The sequence below is a fragment of the Fukomys damarensis genome, unplaced genomic scaffold (genome assembly GCF_012274545.1).
Source record: "Fukomys damarensis isolate Sample0158 unplaced genomic scaffold, DMR_v1.0_HiC HiC_scaffold_19, whole genome shotgun sequence".
NCBI classification, from domain to species: Eukaryota; Metazoa; Chordata; class Mammalia; order Rodentia; family Bathyergidae; genus Fukomys; species Fukomys damarensis.
The window spans coordinates 28,410,418-28,425,175 of NW_022900931.1; the positions used below are offsets into that span (position 1 = coordinate 28,410,418).

The 14,758-nt window shown below is 51.0% G+C and overlaps 2 long non-coding RNA genes across 3 annotated transcripts in view; one reads left to right on the forward strand and one right to left on the reverse strand.

Moving 5' to 3' along the window:
• Window positions 1–455: 455 nt before the first annotated feature.
• The window catches only part of LOC104853566, a 30,888-nt gene continuing 16,585 nt past the window's right edge, over window positions 456–14,758 (forward strand). Inside the window, exons 1-2 of one of the 2 annotated variants that reach the window (XR_004517938.1) lie at window positions 456–3,998; window positions 5,694–5,804. This is a non-coding gene — a long non-coding RNA (uncharacterized LOC104853566). Of the gene's footprint in view, window positions 5,805–14,758 lie in introns of both variants that reach the window. The other variant, XR_777821.2, reaches the window with a different exon arrangement.
• LOC104853565 lies at window positions 6,081–9,353 on the reverse strand. The gene is made up of 3 exons (XR_777820.3): window positions 8,659–9,353; window positions 8,014–8,129; window positions 6,081–6,114 (listed from the first exon to the last, which is right to left on the reverse strand). It is a non-coding gene; the product is annotated as an uncharacterized LOC104853565 (long non-coding RNA).

Below are 14,758 nucleotides of genomic sequence, written 5' to 3' on the forward strand. Positions count from 1 at the left end.
GCTCTGAAAACTGACTTAAAAACAAAATCTAAGCCCAGCCCTTGCCTGACAGTCCAGGGATAAATGTTCACAATCCTTCCAGTCAGCCCAAATACAAACTGTGTAGGCATCCTCCCTGCCCAATCTCCTCTGCTTCCTACCCTTAGTCCTTCTCCCTCCCGAGACCTGGACCCTCAGGCCCACAACCCCAGGACAGCTACAGACCCTTCACAGCCACTGGGTGGACCAGGAGCAAAGTCAGCTGTGGACTATGCTCTGTGTTAATTTGGCAGTCAGTGATAAAATATGAGTCCCAGCTCCACAGGGCATGCAGCTGCCAGGGGCCTTGGCAACCGGACGATTCTGGCCCCTGGAAGGAGCAAAGCAGGAAAGACGCATCATCAGAAATAATCTGAATGCCAGCTGGAGAGAATGCCTCGCTTGTGCTGGCTCACGCAGCACGTGTCTATCTGAGGTGCCATGCTAGGCTCTAAAGGCATAAACAAGTCATGACCCTTCCCCCAGAGTCCTTGCAAGGAAAAGAACACCAAGGGATTACAGGGCTGTGAAAGATGGCCGTGGACCATGTAGAAGCAGCAACCAGCCTTGTAGTGCTTAGGAGAAAGCTCCAGCCTGTGATTCCTAAAGATATTCTACTGCGCACAGGGAAAGCGGGTGCGGGTCTTCATTCTTAGATTTTCCCTCTGGCGGCTGTCCCGGGAGCGGGTGAGCCCAGGTAGAAGGAGCTGGTGGCCAGGTGGGGCAGGTGCAGAGCAAAACAGCAGAACGTGGAGAGAGGGCACAGGAGGCTGAAGAGGATCCAGTCCTGCAGACAGGAGGAAGTTGCCAGCGTGGCAATTGGGTGGGGCTGCAGACCGTGAGGGCTGATGCGGGTCAAAGTGCACCTGCTCCTGGGGAGGACCTGCCCCTGAGAGAGGCCCGATGGTGCACAGCAGGCAGCCAGGGAGGCAGGCATGTCGTCCTCATCATGCACATGAGAACACAGAGATGTGGGGGGGTGAGCGGCTGCTGCAGGCACTGCACTCCTCATGTGGGAGCCCCGGGTGATAGGAAGGACCACAGCCATCCCGCCAAGGAGCTGGTGCTTTCTTCTGAAGGCATCTGCGGAGCCCTAAGGTTGTGCAGCAAAGAAGGAGCAGACCTGTGTTCTTAGACTCACGATCTGACAGCTACCCAGGCAGCAGACAAGCTGATGCGAGAGAGGCAGAGCTCCACAGACAGCAAGAAGGGGACATTAGAGGGACCGGTGACAGGCTGGAGATGGGCACACAGGAGAAGCAGCCACCCAAGAAGGGAGGAGGAGCCAGAAACACCCAGCCAAGTCAACCAAGTGTTGGGTTCTCTGTATCAGTCGATTTGGCCAATGAGGTGGGTACAAGACAGAAAATAAAGAAGACAGATTTGGAGGTCAGGGGAGGGGTTCTGCTGTGGGGTGGCTGAGGCTGGCTCCCCAGGTGCCATGAACAGACCTGGCTCTCAAGATCACCACCTGGGCCTCCAGATTCCATTGAAGCTTGGAAGGGAGCCAGCTCCCCGGTCCCCATCCAAGGAGAAGGTGGGGCTTGGGATGGCAGAATGAGTCCCCCAAGGCCAGAAAGCTCCAGCCTGCAGTGGGGTGGACAGAGAGAGGGGGCGCTGGGAAGGAGTACACTGGGCCAGGCCTGCCAGAGGGGCACCAGGGAACCCAGGGCAGCACTGCCAGGGGAGTTGTGCCAGGAAATTGCCTCGAGGGTTGAGCAGGCAATGGGGCTCCCCAGAGAAGCCTTCCGGGTGCTGTGAGGTCTGAGAAGTAGGGTCCGTGGGTCAGATCCCAAGGGCAGCATGGTTAGGCCCTGCTCGTTTAAAGAGCAATCCTGAGGGAAGAAGGGAAGTGAAAAGAGGGGCATCACAGAGATAGGAAGACATTCAGGCACTCTTACTGCAAAGAGAAGCAATGACTGGCCACAGTTTCATAGGGACTGAGTGGGAGACAGAAATTTCTGGTGAGAGAGATGTCAAGAGGAAAGAGCTGGCAGTGAGATGAATATTTCAGATATGAATGGACAAGGCAGGGGCCCGGGCTCCCGGGGAGGGCGGGCTTTCTTCCCTATAGCCCACATGGGAGAAGAGGCCAGGAGGACCAGGTGAGCAAGCGAGAGAGCTCTGCCCCTGGGGGCTCGGCTTTGAGCGGAGGGAGAGGTTGCTGGGAGCTGCAGCTGGGGACGTGGTAGGAAGTAGGCTGAGGAGACCGTGGGTGTTGCCATCAGTACGAGAGGGAGGAGGATGTGGAGCTGGCCGGGCACTAAAGAAAGACTTTCAGGCAACCCTGGGGATGAAGAACGGTCAGCAGCCTCCTGAGCAGAGGCGGCACAGGACTAGGTTGGGTGCCCAGGTGCTGCCAACACAGCTCAGAGGAAGAGGAGTCAGGAGTCCTGTGTGGCCGTGGGAAGGGATACCCTACACCACAGACCAACCTCAAGGTGACTAAGCAGAGCACATAGGACAGGCAACAGGGACAGAAGAGGCTCAGCACAGCATTCCTCAGGAAAGAGGGCGACTGCCCCAGAGCTGGGGAGTCCTGGGACCACAGCCTGCAGCATGAGACAGTGACATTAGACAGGAGCCATGCAGGAGCTACTCTGGGCACCCTTGGCCTTACTACTCCCAGATCCCCTGCCAACAGCTTCGCTGACTCAGTGCGGAGCCTACTTGGCTGCAGGCTGCACGCTGTGGTCTCCAGAGCTGCATCTTAAAGACAGATGTGGTCAGGGCCACCAGGGTATAGTCACCCCCGGCCCCTCGCCTTGGCTTCTTTCTCCAGCGGCTCTGCAGTGGCCCCTTCTCACTCCCACTTCTTGCTCTTGGATCCTGCTAGCTCTTGGCTCCCCTGACCCATCCCGGCCTGACTGTCCAGTTTCACCCCAGTTGTACTCAGTGCTTCAATCTGAACATTGAGCCCCTGATGTCCCTGGGCTGTGATGAACAGACAGGCAGTTGTGGGGAGGAAGCCTGTCCTTTCCTTCCCTCTCTACAGCCACAGTGCAGTGTTGCCTGTCCTCTGCCCGTGCACCCACTTCCACAGGTAGGGCATGAGCAGTTCCTGCCCTCATGTACCCCCCCAGCTGACTCAGCGATGACAGCTATCACTGTGCCGGGCCCCAGGGAGGGAAATTCAGAGTCAATTGCAGGTGCCAACAAAATGTGAAGCGGGCATTATTTTCACCTTAGTCTCAGAAAGGAGGCTCAGAGAAGTCGAGCAACCTTTCTCTGTGTCACATAGCTTGCAAGTAGCAGGGCCGAGACTCAAGCCAGCCCTCTCTACTACCAAAGCCAAGCATCATGGCCTCTCGGGCTCCACCTAACTTGAAGGACTGAGGGTGTACTCACAATGCCATCCATCCACCATGGAAGCATTTACTAGACTCCCCATGCTGCTTCGAGCTGTAGAATGACTATATTTAGCATAAACAGGAAAAGGTTCAGATGAGCTGAGGCATTAGGCAGATGGGTTGCAATGGGACTCATTCTTATGCAATCTTCAGATTGCCTTCTACAGCTGGAAGGACCCCACGAACTTTGCCTATCTCCTTCTCTTGTTCTCCTTTATAGAAGCACAGAAAGGGTGGGGTACAACCCTTTTCTCATCTACCTACTGGCTGTGACCTAAAGAACAGTCCTAGGGGCTCCCTGTACTCAGCACCCTGCAGAGGCCTTCTGGACCTTTTCAAAGCATCTCCAAGAATGTTCTACTTCTTTCATTGCTGGGATAAAGATTCAGGTGGGCTGCATCTTGGGACACTTGCTGTGCCTTTGTTCTGCCTCAACGCCCACTGACCTTTATCACCATTGCCAGCCAGTCCCACCCACACAGGCGGCTGCCGGATTCCATCATGCTCTTGAACTGGTGGACACTGAGCCAGGGATAGAGGACCAGCAGGCAAACGACCACTGACATGGCCATGGTGTCATGAATCTCATTGAATCCTCTCGAGAAGTTTGTGTGAGAGCAAAGGCTGCTGGTGAGTATGAGTGGAAGGCAGCATGAGCAGAGGTGCCAAAGCTACCAAAAAAACTGAAGTGCAGGTCCTGGAGTGCTATTGCCCTGGTCACTAGAGCCTGGCTGGGTGATGGAGGGATGGGCTCCACCTTGCTGGCAGCCATGGGGAGGCCAGAACACTCTCAGCAGCTGCACAGCCAGGTCCTCCTCGGGCTCTGGAGGCCAATCTGCCCTCAGGATCTACAGTTTGGGGGCCCCTGTCCATACAATACATCTTCTCAGAGCGCTCTGGCCCCTCCATGGCTGCCAGCAAGGTGGAGGAAGTACAATGAGGCAGGGCCCTTTCACGGGTCAGGGCCTTCAGGGGGAGGGTGACAGGGACCCCAACTCACTACACCCCTAGCACTCTGGGATCTGCCCTTCTCTTTGCTGCCCAGCTGGGCAGGCCCCAGGCAAAGGCTGTCCACCAGTCCCTCGAAGCGTAATGGGGACAGCAGACCCCTACTCCGCCATGCTTTTCCATGGAGACACAGTCAGCCCTTCTGCTTCCCTGACTCCCACTCATTGTGACTGATCTCCCTTCACCATTTCTTCACTGGACCTGCCAAGTGGAAGCCCAGACTGGGAGTGGTCCCTCCAGGCTTGTCTTTACATGGCAAGGTTGGGGTGAAAATGGTCAAGATGGGGATTCCATCATGGTGGGCCACAGGAAGAGCATTCTTGTGAGCTCCAAGGCATTCACCCAGGTTAACAGTTGTAACAGATCAGGGAAAAGACTCTAGAGTCAGGAGAGCCCCACCATAGCTGGAAGCGGGATGGCCAGCAACTGGAGAGCCAGAAGCTGGGGAAGAGCACAGTTGGTGTGGTAACAGTTCCCTGGCAGTGAAAGGGCTAAAAGGCCCCTGTGAAAGCCAGCCTGGCCAGCAGGTGCTGAGTAGTCACAAGACAGCACAGTGAGCCAGAGAAAATATAAAGAGAGACCTTTCTCCCGGTGAGAAGGGGGCCTTCCATGAGGCCTAAGTAAATAACCTGGTCAAGCTTGCATCTTTGATTTAGGTACAAGGCAGGTGTTCCCAGAAGATTAACCAGGAACTGAGTTTTCAAGAAAGTGCATTCCTGAGTTATCTACACTGACAGAGACCCTTTCCCCTGTCTTCAATCCTTGTAAAAGCCCCCACCTTTTCTTATTCTAACATTAGTAATTCTTCCAACCATGCTAAGAACTCACTCTGTATGTTCAGGGTAATTGTCAGAGACCCTCAGATGCTTCTGATTATTTCCCCTCTGCCGGATGGAGCGTCCCCCAAAAGAAGATTCGGACACCTCCAGAAAAGGCAACTCAGAGTACTGTACTTGGGGGACTCCTTCATGCTTAATCTGAAAGCTATGATTTCCACACAGGCATTAACACAGGTGAAAAACGTAGCCCAGCTAACAGCATAAATAACACAACCGCTGTCGGAGGGACCCAGCAAATCAGTTTCCACTTTATTAGCCAGTCGGCCAATCATGGATGACCACACAGGGCATGATTTCTCCTCATCCTTAAACATAAAATTCTGTTACAGCAAGCATTTCTTGCTGTCTGCTTGTCAGTATCACAGGGCACATGTGTGAATCAATAAAAGCAAAAGCCACCTGGCCCTCCGAAGCAGATCCAGGTGGGCTCTGAGAGATGTTTTCATCCAAGTTTGATAATCTGGGTCTCTTGTTACAGGGACCAGAGAGCCTTTCCTCCCTTCAATTCTGATAATTGCCTGTGTTGCAGCTGGTTGATAGAAGCCTTCTGAGGTCTTAAAAGACCACGGCACAGCCATTCTCATGCCAGGTAAGTTAACATCTCCCCTGCCACAAGAGAGCCATGGAAGCTCCACACGGTGTGGCCCAGCTCCACACCAAATACTTCTGATCAGCACAGTTGTAGCAGTGGCCATGGGTAGACCACCAAAGAGCCATGTCCCAACTTTGACTCCCTTGGCCAAAAGCAGGGCTTCTGGCTGGAGGGGATTGACACATTCACGTGTTGTTTATTTTTTTATAAAAGGAAACGGAGGCTCAGAGTGTGACTTGCTCTAATTCTATCTGGTAGTCCACAGCAGGGCCAGGCCGGAATTTGGGTGGCAGATCTGGTCAAGGCTCTGAGCAAAAGAGAAGTGTGATATATTGTCTCTCTCACTGTCAGAGAAGGGAGGAGGAATGGGGAACACAGACCAGCCCTGATAGAGCATCTAGCAATCTCACTCAGGCCTGGAAGTCATATCTGGAGGCACCTGTAGACACCAGCCAACGTAACTCCTCAGTTTATAGATAAGGAGACTCCAGCTCACAGAAGAAAAATGAATTGTTCAAGTCATACAGCAAACTTGGGCTACAATTGCCAAAGCTTGGTGCAGCCCAACAACCCACCCATCCCTGACAGCAGATGTTCATCCTTGGTACAAGAGCATATTGTAGTTTTCTGTTTCAACATCCTTCCTTTGGCCTGGACAATGTAAGATTTCTTTCTGGGCATCTTAGTTACAAGGATCCAAATTTCTCAAGGGTCTGAGCCTCCTCTCGGGTGCATAGCTGTTCATGCTAAATGGAGTGAGTGCAGGGAGCAACACACATCACCAGGAGGGCAAGCCAAAACTGCCATTTCTGTTTGGAATCCTTGAGGCATCCTTAAATCCACTTGTTGAGTTTTCTTCCAAGTTCATTCTCAACTATGAGATGCCAAATTGCAGGATCTGTCAATAGCCCCTCACACTATTCTCCACCCAAAAGCTTTCTGCCCCTGTACTTCAGAATAGAATCACAGGTCCTTAGCCCATCATGGAGGCCACCTGTGATGTGGTGTTACTGCCCCTCTACTAGCACTGCCCATTATTTCCTTTGCAAGCATCCAACTAAGCCCAGAAGAGCAGATTTCCTAGAATAACTGGTCTTCTTTCTGGCCCCCAAAGCTGTTATCTCCCTCTTGACAAATCCCTGCCTACCCAAATACACACTAGGGTGTATGCCTTCTCTGCCCTTAAAGACAGAGTCTCTTTGGTTTATTTTTGTTGTCCCCACCTAGAAGAGCTCAGCACATGGTATCTCTGAATAAATAATGAGCAAATGAACAAATGTATGCATGGAAAAATTACACTCACCCTATCCTATTCCATGCCAGGGAAAAAAATCAACTACTACAGAAAAGAGAATAAATGGTATCTTGGGATGTTCTCAGCTGAGCACAAATGAGACAGCAAGTTGATGAAGGTGTGACACTGCTTTTGGGATTTTCCTTAAACACATTAAAGAACAAGAAACACATCACATTAAGAAAGAAAGGCATCAAGTATATCCTCATGGTTTATGTGCATTTTGTAACCAGGATTTTTGGCTGGGTAGATAAACAAACAAACAAACAACCTTCTTTGCTTATATAATTTTGTTCCTTTCAGTTAATGCTTTAAATAAGTGAGATGTGCTGTACATCTTTCCCTGCTAATGCTATTTGCTTTGTGTTCCTGCACAAAAATAACTCTCCGTTCATACTGCTCCCCAAAGTTGTGACAGATCCCTTCTCCCTTATTCATTCCAGTCATTCATAACTGAGAATTTTGGGGCTGCTCAGAGAGGCCTCCTCAGCCCCACAGGTCTAGCTATGTTAAGATCAGGCTGGTCAATCCCCAGTAACCTCTAGGAGAACCCCAGAAATGGAAGGATTATTTTGTGCCTACAATTTCTCTACACAAGAATGTGCAAAACTGGTCATCCTGGGGATAAAAAAAAAAATCATCACCATTACGAGGTGACAGCAGCTCTTTGCAATGTGCATATCTTGTTCCTGGCTGGTTTTCCTGTAACCACTAGGATGAGTCCTATGATACAGGTGCTGAAAGGTTAAGTGGCTTGTCCCAGAACACACCACCTGGCAGAGCAGAGGGACATTAAAGACCTGTGTTTTCCTTCAGTGCTGCAGGAACCCTCCACCAGAATGCTATGGACTTCTAACTTCTTGGCACTGTGGAGAAAAGGCTACTATAATCTTCCTTGATATTTTAATCTACCTGATCATCCATGGCCAGAGAAAATCTTCCAAAAGCCCAGGACAAATGGGTTCACAAGCTCATGTATATGTGCAGGCATTCCCCAGCACTCATACTCTTCAGCCTAGAGCCAGCAACTAGAAAGAAATTCTTGGGGTAGCGTCATTGTTGCAGACATGAATTCTCCCTTCCAGAGCTGCCCAGGATTTGGATTTATGGCTTTATTCTCCTAAATGGTTCTTATCCTAGGGCTTTTCTTCTGCTAATCTCACTATTTCTGTACACATTTCCCCAGACTTGCACCCTTCACTATCTTCCAAAATGGACACAAGGTCCCTAAGCCTGTGCAGTGAGTAATGCCTTCCATACCCTCTCCATCTGCCTGCAGATGGGAGGACAGGACTAGCAGGTCTGCCTAATAAACACATTTACTCCATTTAAACCTGCTTCTGCCACTTCCAGCCCAAAGTCACAGCACCCATCAGGATGCTGCTAACCTTCCAAAATACTATAATTTCCTTGCCCACCCTCTTGGCTTCTGCCTGCTCCTGACAGCTGGTCTTCAAAGAGTCAGTTCAGACACCTGGGTTGAAAAGCAGAGGCTTCCTGATGGGAATGTATAAACAGCCCGGGCTTCTACTCTGATGGATGCTTGGACTTCCTTACCCCAAGGTAGCAGGGAGGCTACTTCAGAAGAAAGGGCAGCATGTGTCTGTTAATGATTATTCTCTGTCCCGGGAGGTTAGAAGGGGCTGTTGGTAGCTTCTGTTAATTCCGTTGGGGCAGGCAAGCAGCACCTGGCAGTTGGTTCTGAGGTTAAGCCGAGGGCCCTGGGATGGACTTTTAAGTGGACGGTTGGCCCTTACATTATAAGTTAGTCACTTCCTTGTCACTGGAGCAAAATACCTGATACCCACAGTTTAATGAAGAAAGCCTTATTGTAGCTAACAGCTTTCAGAGATTTAGTCCATGGCTGGTTGGCTCCAAGGCAGAATGGCCTAGTGGAGGAACACTGCTCACCCCAAGGCAGCCAGGAAGCACAGAGAAGAGGGAGGAGCTGTGGACAAGAACGCAGCTCTCCAGGCCGCACCCAAGTGACTGCCTCCAGCAAGACCTCGTCTCCCAACAGCACATTGAGCTGCAAACACCCCCACGGCCTATCACCTTCCCATACAGTGCCTGAGCCTCTGGGGATATTTTAGATCTAAACCATAGCACATCACGAGCCTAAGTTAGTACCAAGGAAGTGGAATACTAAGGAGAAGAGATATTTGCAAAGAGAGCCAGGTCTGTTGTTAGTCTTTGGCTTCCATACACTTCACAAAAAATTAGCACAAATTCTAAGCAGCACAACTTTTTCCATCTCCTCCTCATTTCTACATCATAGTTCCCTGTTGGTAAAGTAATATATCTCAGAAGCAAGAAGGGAAAAGGATCACAGAAAGTGCCCTAGATCACCTACAGAAGCCTTTGTTGGAATTAGGTGGCGGATCTCTGAATCGAGCTGTGCTCACTGGGTCCCACTCTCGAGCTCCATCACTGACAGAGGCGTCTCTGCATGTTAGACGGACAAACACCTAAGTGCATCTGAGCTTGAAATCCTTTCGTCAGCACAAAAACAAAGCACCAGCAACTTCGGGCCATACCTGTTAGGAGAACCCCAGTCTCCAAACTGCAGTTAAAAATGGGCAAATAGCCCAAGTGCTGACCAAGACTGGGAATGTCCCTCCCCCGTTCCTCACGTTCTCTTCCACTGGGGTGCTGAAAACCCCAACAAGGCCAGTTGTGCAAACATTACCATAGAAGAGACTCTACCATATAGAAACTTCCTGGGAGCCTGGCTTTTTCCCATGCCTTTTCCTTGTGAGCCTGGAAGAGACAAACAGGCTGAAATCCAGAAGCCCCAAGTTTGAATCCTGAATCTTCTTATTAGTTGTAAGACTTTGGACAAATTACTTAACCTCTCTCTAAACCTCAATCTACCTAATCTATAAAATGGGGATAATAATGGGTAAAGTTCACAGCACAAATCCAGAATATACTTAGAGCTCAATATGTTTACCTCATTTGCCCCCATGCCCCATTCTGTCATTCTCTTCCTTCCTATAACCCTAACTGCAGCATTTCCTATCAAAAGCCAAAGGGTAGAGTGATTACAAAACCTAGGCAGGCAGTGCTGGACAGCCGAGTTTGTTTACCAGTCTAACCTACATAATTTCTCAGAAATGACAGGAGAGTTGGGGCATAGTTGCAGAGTGACTCTTGACCTATTTTGCTCCCTGGAGATCTCAAATGGGACCTGGACTGCAGGAGGTCTGCTGCCACCGACCCACTCTGCCAGAGAGGTGGCCTTGCCGACTGAGGCTCTGGTCTGCCAGCTGGACTGAGCGTTTCGCGGCATCTGGGCCACCTCATGGGTGGACTGAAGGCATCGAATGAATGGCCGCTTTTAAGACTAAGTCTGAGTGGTTCCCGATGGTCAAAGAGGGTCACGGAACAGTAAACTCACAATTAGCCTCACCGAGGGGTAATTAAAATGTTTAATCTGAAGTTCACCATAAAGTGGTGTGATCTTGTGTAAAGGTAATGGCAGGGGTAGTCAGAGGGACTGGGGAACTTCTCAAACTCACCCTCCGTACCTAGTGAGGCATCTGCGTGGTTCAGCTTGACCCTCATTCCAGCTCTGATGCTCTCTCCACAGTGTGGGAGGGACAGGGACCCCCACCCTCTCTCCCCTCTCTGACTACTTCCAAGCTGGACAGAGGGCAGAAGGAAGACCTGCTGGCCATCGCTCGCTACCACAGGCTCCACTAACCCTGCCCTTCTGTGCATCCTCTGCCTCAGCGTTCTCTGGTACCCACAGCTCTCTCCTGCTTACTGTCAGGAGCCTTGCGTTTCCTTTGCCAACTTCCCTCACAAATGTGTGTGTATTGTTTGCTTCAGTTTGCAAGTACAGTTCAAGAGGCCCAGACCCGATTGCAAAACAATCACAGTGACCGCATCTGCCCTTGGAGTGGCTTTCTGAGGCCTCATGGGGCTGGCCACGGTGTGCAGGGGCAGGGGCAGGAGCATGCTAGGCTGGATTGGCATCAGGAAGCCCCAGCCATTCCCTGCAGCCTTAGAAACATCTCTAATACACAGGCAAAGCCTTTCTGTCAGGGTAGAGTGAGGAAGTGGGGAGTGCAGGGTCCTCTCATCCATGCCTGAGGCAGATGGAACAGACTAACCCACATTTGGGGCTCTTCTGTCACTTTACCCGGAGTTCTTATTCTCCTAGTTAGTCTAAAACAAGGCTGAACCCAGAAAAGGTATCTGGCTGGAGGATAGAGTCAGCTCTCCAGCCACACTAACAGAAATAAACTACTGTGTCCATTGACTATGAATGCACTATTCAGGGGGAAGAAAAACTCCCAACTAGAAAAGCAAGTGTACTGGTTTTCATATTATCCTTTGTATACTGATGCTTCATAGTCTCGAAACTTTCGACGTGAGGCTATGACAGCATATGCTTTTACACATTTTCCTGATGCAGCAAAGATGAGAGAAGATCAGGGCGGCCACAGAGCCTGTGGTGTGAAGTCAGGATACTCTCCCAGCGGCAGAGCGGAGACCTGGAGGCCCCGTGCCAACCAGGTCCAGGGCTCCTTCGAGGGCACCTGCAACTGCCCCTGCTCTCCCCAGCTCCAGGCAGTTCATGGTGCTCGGGGACCCCAGGCTTGCCCCACAAAGTGCCCCAGGTCCTAGAGAACCGTTTCATCATCCAGGCCATCTCTGCAGAGAAAAGCACAGGGCCTCCATACTCCAGCACAGCCCCTCAGGCTTGGCTTGCTGAGGCAGGCGGGGTCAGCGAAGTCCAGCAGGAGCTTGCCACACTCACGACATGGAAACAGACTGTGATAGCAGACCCCACAGTTTCTGTTTCCATGTTCGTGCGTGTCCCTGCCACAGGGTTTTCTTTGTGTCTGAGAACCTCTGTTTTCTCCTCCATGGATGTGTAGTCAAGGAAGGAAGGAGAACGTGGTACTTCAGCCCCTTTTCGGCTGCTGCTTGCTGCCCCCCTGCAGCATCCCTCAGTGGTGGATCCAGAAGGTCACCCCTACCGTCTCAGCAGGGAGATGGGCTGTGGGTAGAAACAGCACAGCTCTGCACACCACTCCCAAGGCTTCCGTGTCCTGACGTCGCCTCTGCTAAAGGACTTCTGTGTGTGATTCAGTTTCTGGGTCTCCTGAAATTCTACAGAGAATGGGATGGTGGCAAATAACAGGGGTATTGACTTTCTCCGTGGGAAGCGGATGTCTGGCTTTTGTGAGATTCTCAGAGCCATCTGGGATCCAGAGCATTTCATCAAGTGGCTCTGTCTCCTGAGGCATCACTGCAGGACCTGTAGTCGGAGCTGCGGAGAACAGGGAGGTTAGAGGAAAGGCTACAGAGGCAAGTTGCTTTTCCCCTGGTGCTTCGTGCCATGGTGGCATTAACATTTGTGAGAGGGTCGGAGGGAAATGTGGCAATAAGGAAAGGCAGCTGTTCTGCTGAGCCCAGCTCATGCCAAGCACTGGGCTAAATGGCTCATGCACTTTCTCTGGCTTTGTCTTCACAGTTCCCTGTGCAATGGGTCTCATTGTCCCCAACTTACAGGGAGCAAACAGGCTCAGAGCAGCTGAGGTGCTGCTGGATGACACTTGGACAGCAAGAGACAGACCTGGGCTTAGGACCTTGTAGCCCTGCCTGGGTCTAATGTCACTGATGTGGGACAGTGGGACCTGTCACCTACCCTCCTGCAGATTTAAATTCTAGCACCTTCAAAGAGCAAACGCTGTGTGCTTTTTCCCCTCTACCTGTCTGGCGATTTGTCAGAGTAGGAATAGACAGGAGGACACAGGCCATCTTCAGATGAGTAGGCCCCATTCCACATCTTCCCAAGACCCTGTGGGGAGAGGGACTGGGTGTGTACTCAGATCAGAGCTGGGGGACAGGCAGCGTCATTTCCCCTGTGGAGCAGTGTAGAGGGTGGAAAAGGGTGGGCACAGCACAGGAGGAAAGCAGGACTCCCACCAAACAGCCCTCTCACAGCCAGGAGCTGGGCGGAGTGGTAAGGCAGAGGAGCAAGTCCGTGTGCCTGGGAGGAGGGGAGGCTGGAGAGGGCAGCGAGACCCCTGGGACCGGCTCTCAGGCTCTGCTCCTGTATCTGCCTGAGGCTACTCCAGGAGAAGGAGCCTTTCTCCTCACTCCCACTGCTCACATGCCAGCCTCCAGGCAAGTTCAAGGACCCCTGCTTTGGTACCAGACTATGGACAGAGCCCGAGCCCGGCCAGAGGCACCAGGGTTTCTGGGTTGCTGTCAGTGAAAGCAAGACTTTCTGTATGTAGAGATGATTGCATCAGCAGCAGCTTGGCACTAACTAGTTGTAGAACAACCCAGAGCTTTCCTCTGATGGAAAACACGGAAGCCCCGACAAGCTCATGATCTTATTTCTAGTGAGAGTCAAGTGACAGAATCTGTATTATTTTTTAAAACCGTGCAATGACATTTTGAGATGTATTGATTCAAATATTGTACTTTTGAAGCTTCAGTTCAAAGCTCCCTGTATTTTCATGCATCCTTTTAATGACTGTCAGAACTAAAGAACTTTCAAAGCCACAGTAGGTTCACCTCACAGACTATGTTGTTAACAAGAAGAAGTGCATATGTATTTATTTGCTTGTTTAATTTATTTGCAGTACTGGGGATTGAACCCAGGACCTTCCAACTGAGCTACATCCCCAACCCTATTTTATTTTCTATTTTGGGACAGGATCTCACTAAATTGCTAAGGTGCCCAAGTGGGCTAGAACTTGTGATCCTCCTGCCTCAGCCTTCAGGAATGCTTGAATTACAAACGTGAAACCTCATGCCAAGTTTGCCTTGCTGTTTTCTCATCCTTCATAATTGCTACTATCTTTAGCCCATACACTTCTTTGCAGGAAACTTTTAAGCCACGCCTCCATTTTTGAAGGCTCATTTGGTTCAAACAGATGTGACATTTTGCTGGAGCACAGCTGAACTGCAAACTTTTGCAATGTGCTGAAACCTAGTGAACTGGTCAGGAGCCACTGTCAGCACTTGTGCTAACAAAAGTGACTGCCTGACACTGTGCAGATCAATTCTTTCAAAGGTAAAATATCTACAAAAGGTCTAATACCCTGGCATCTATGTGCGCCCCACTGTATAGAGACCAACCTGTTTGTTGGCCACATGCAGAAGGATGAGGCCGGAGAAGAGGCAACTTACTCCAGGCCACACAAGCAGACATGCCGGCCAGGGACTGAACCTGCAGGGCCACACGCCCAGGGCTCTCTCACTTCAAGGACCCTCTGCCCATGTATTCTGATATTCATGGTATACTCAGGTCCCTGTCCTAACTGCCCACTGCTTGTCTGTCTCAGGCTCAGGGGAGCCTAGACACTCTGCTCTGTACCCACACTCCCCACTTCTGGCTCTGCCCCGGATTCTAGGGAGAAATGCGGGTGTTTCTAAGCAAGGGGAACAGTCTCACGTGACAGAGTGATCAGGTGGATGAAAGCAGATTTATCCAGCGACAAAGCAAAAGGGGAAGCCACTGTGCTTCGGGTCACTGCCAGGCAGTCACCCCATCTGAGTCCACAGGAGCCACTTCGAGTCAAGTGGCGACAGTGGTCTCTGCGATTGAAGCTTTAACACTGCGTTAGTGGCCATTGCGAAGTGAAAATTTTAATAGCAACTGTTGAGTATGAACATTAAAACCATGAGC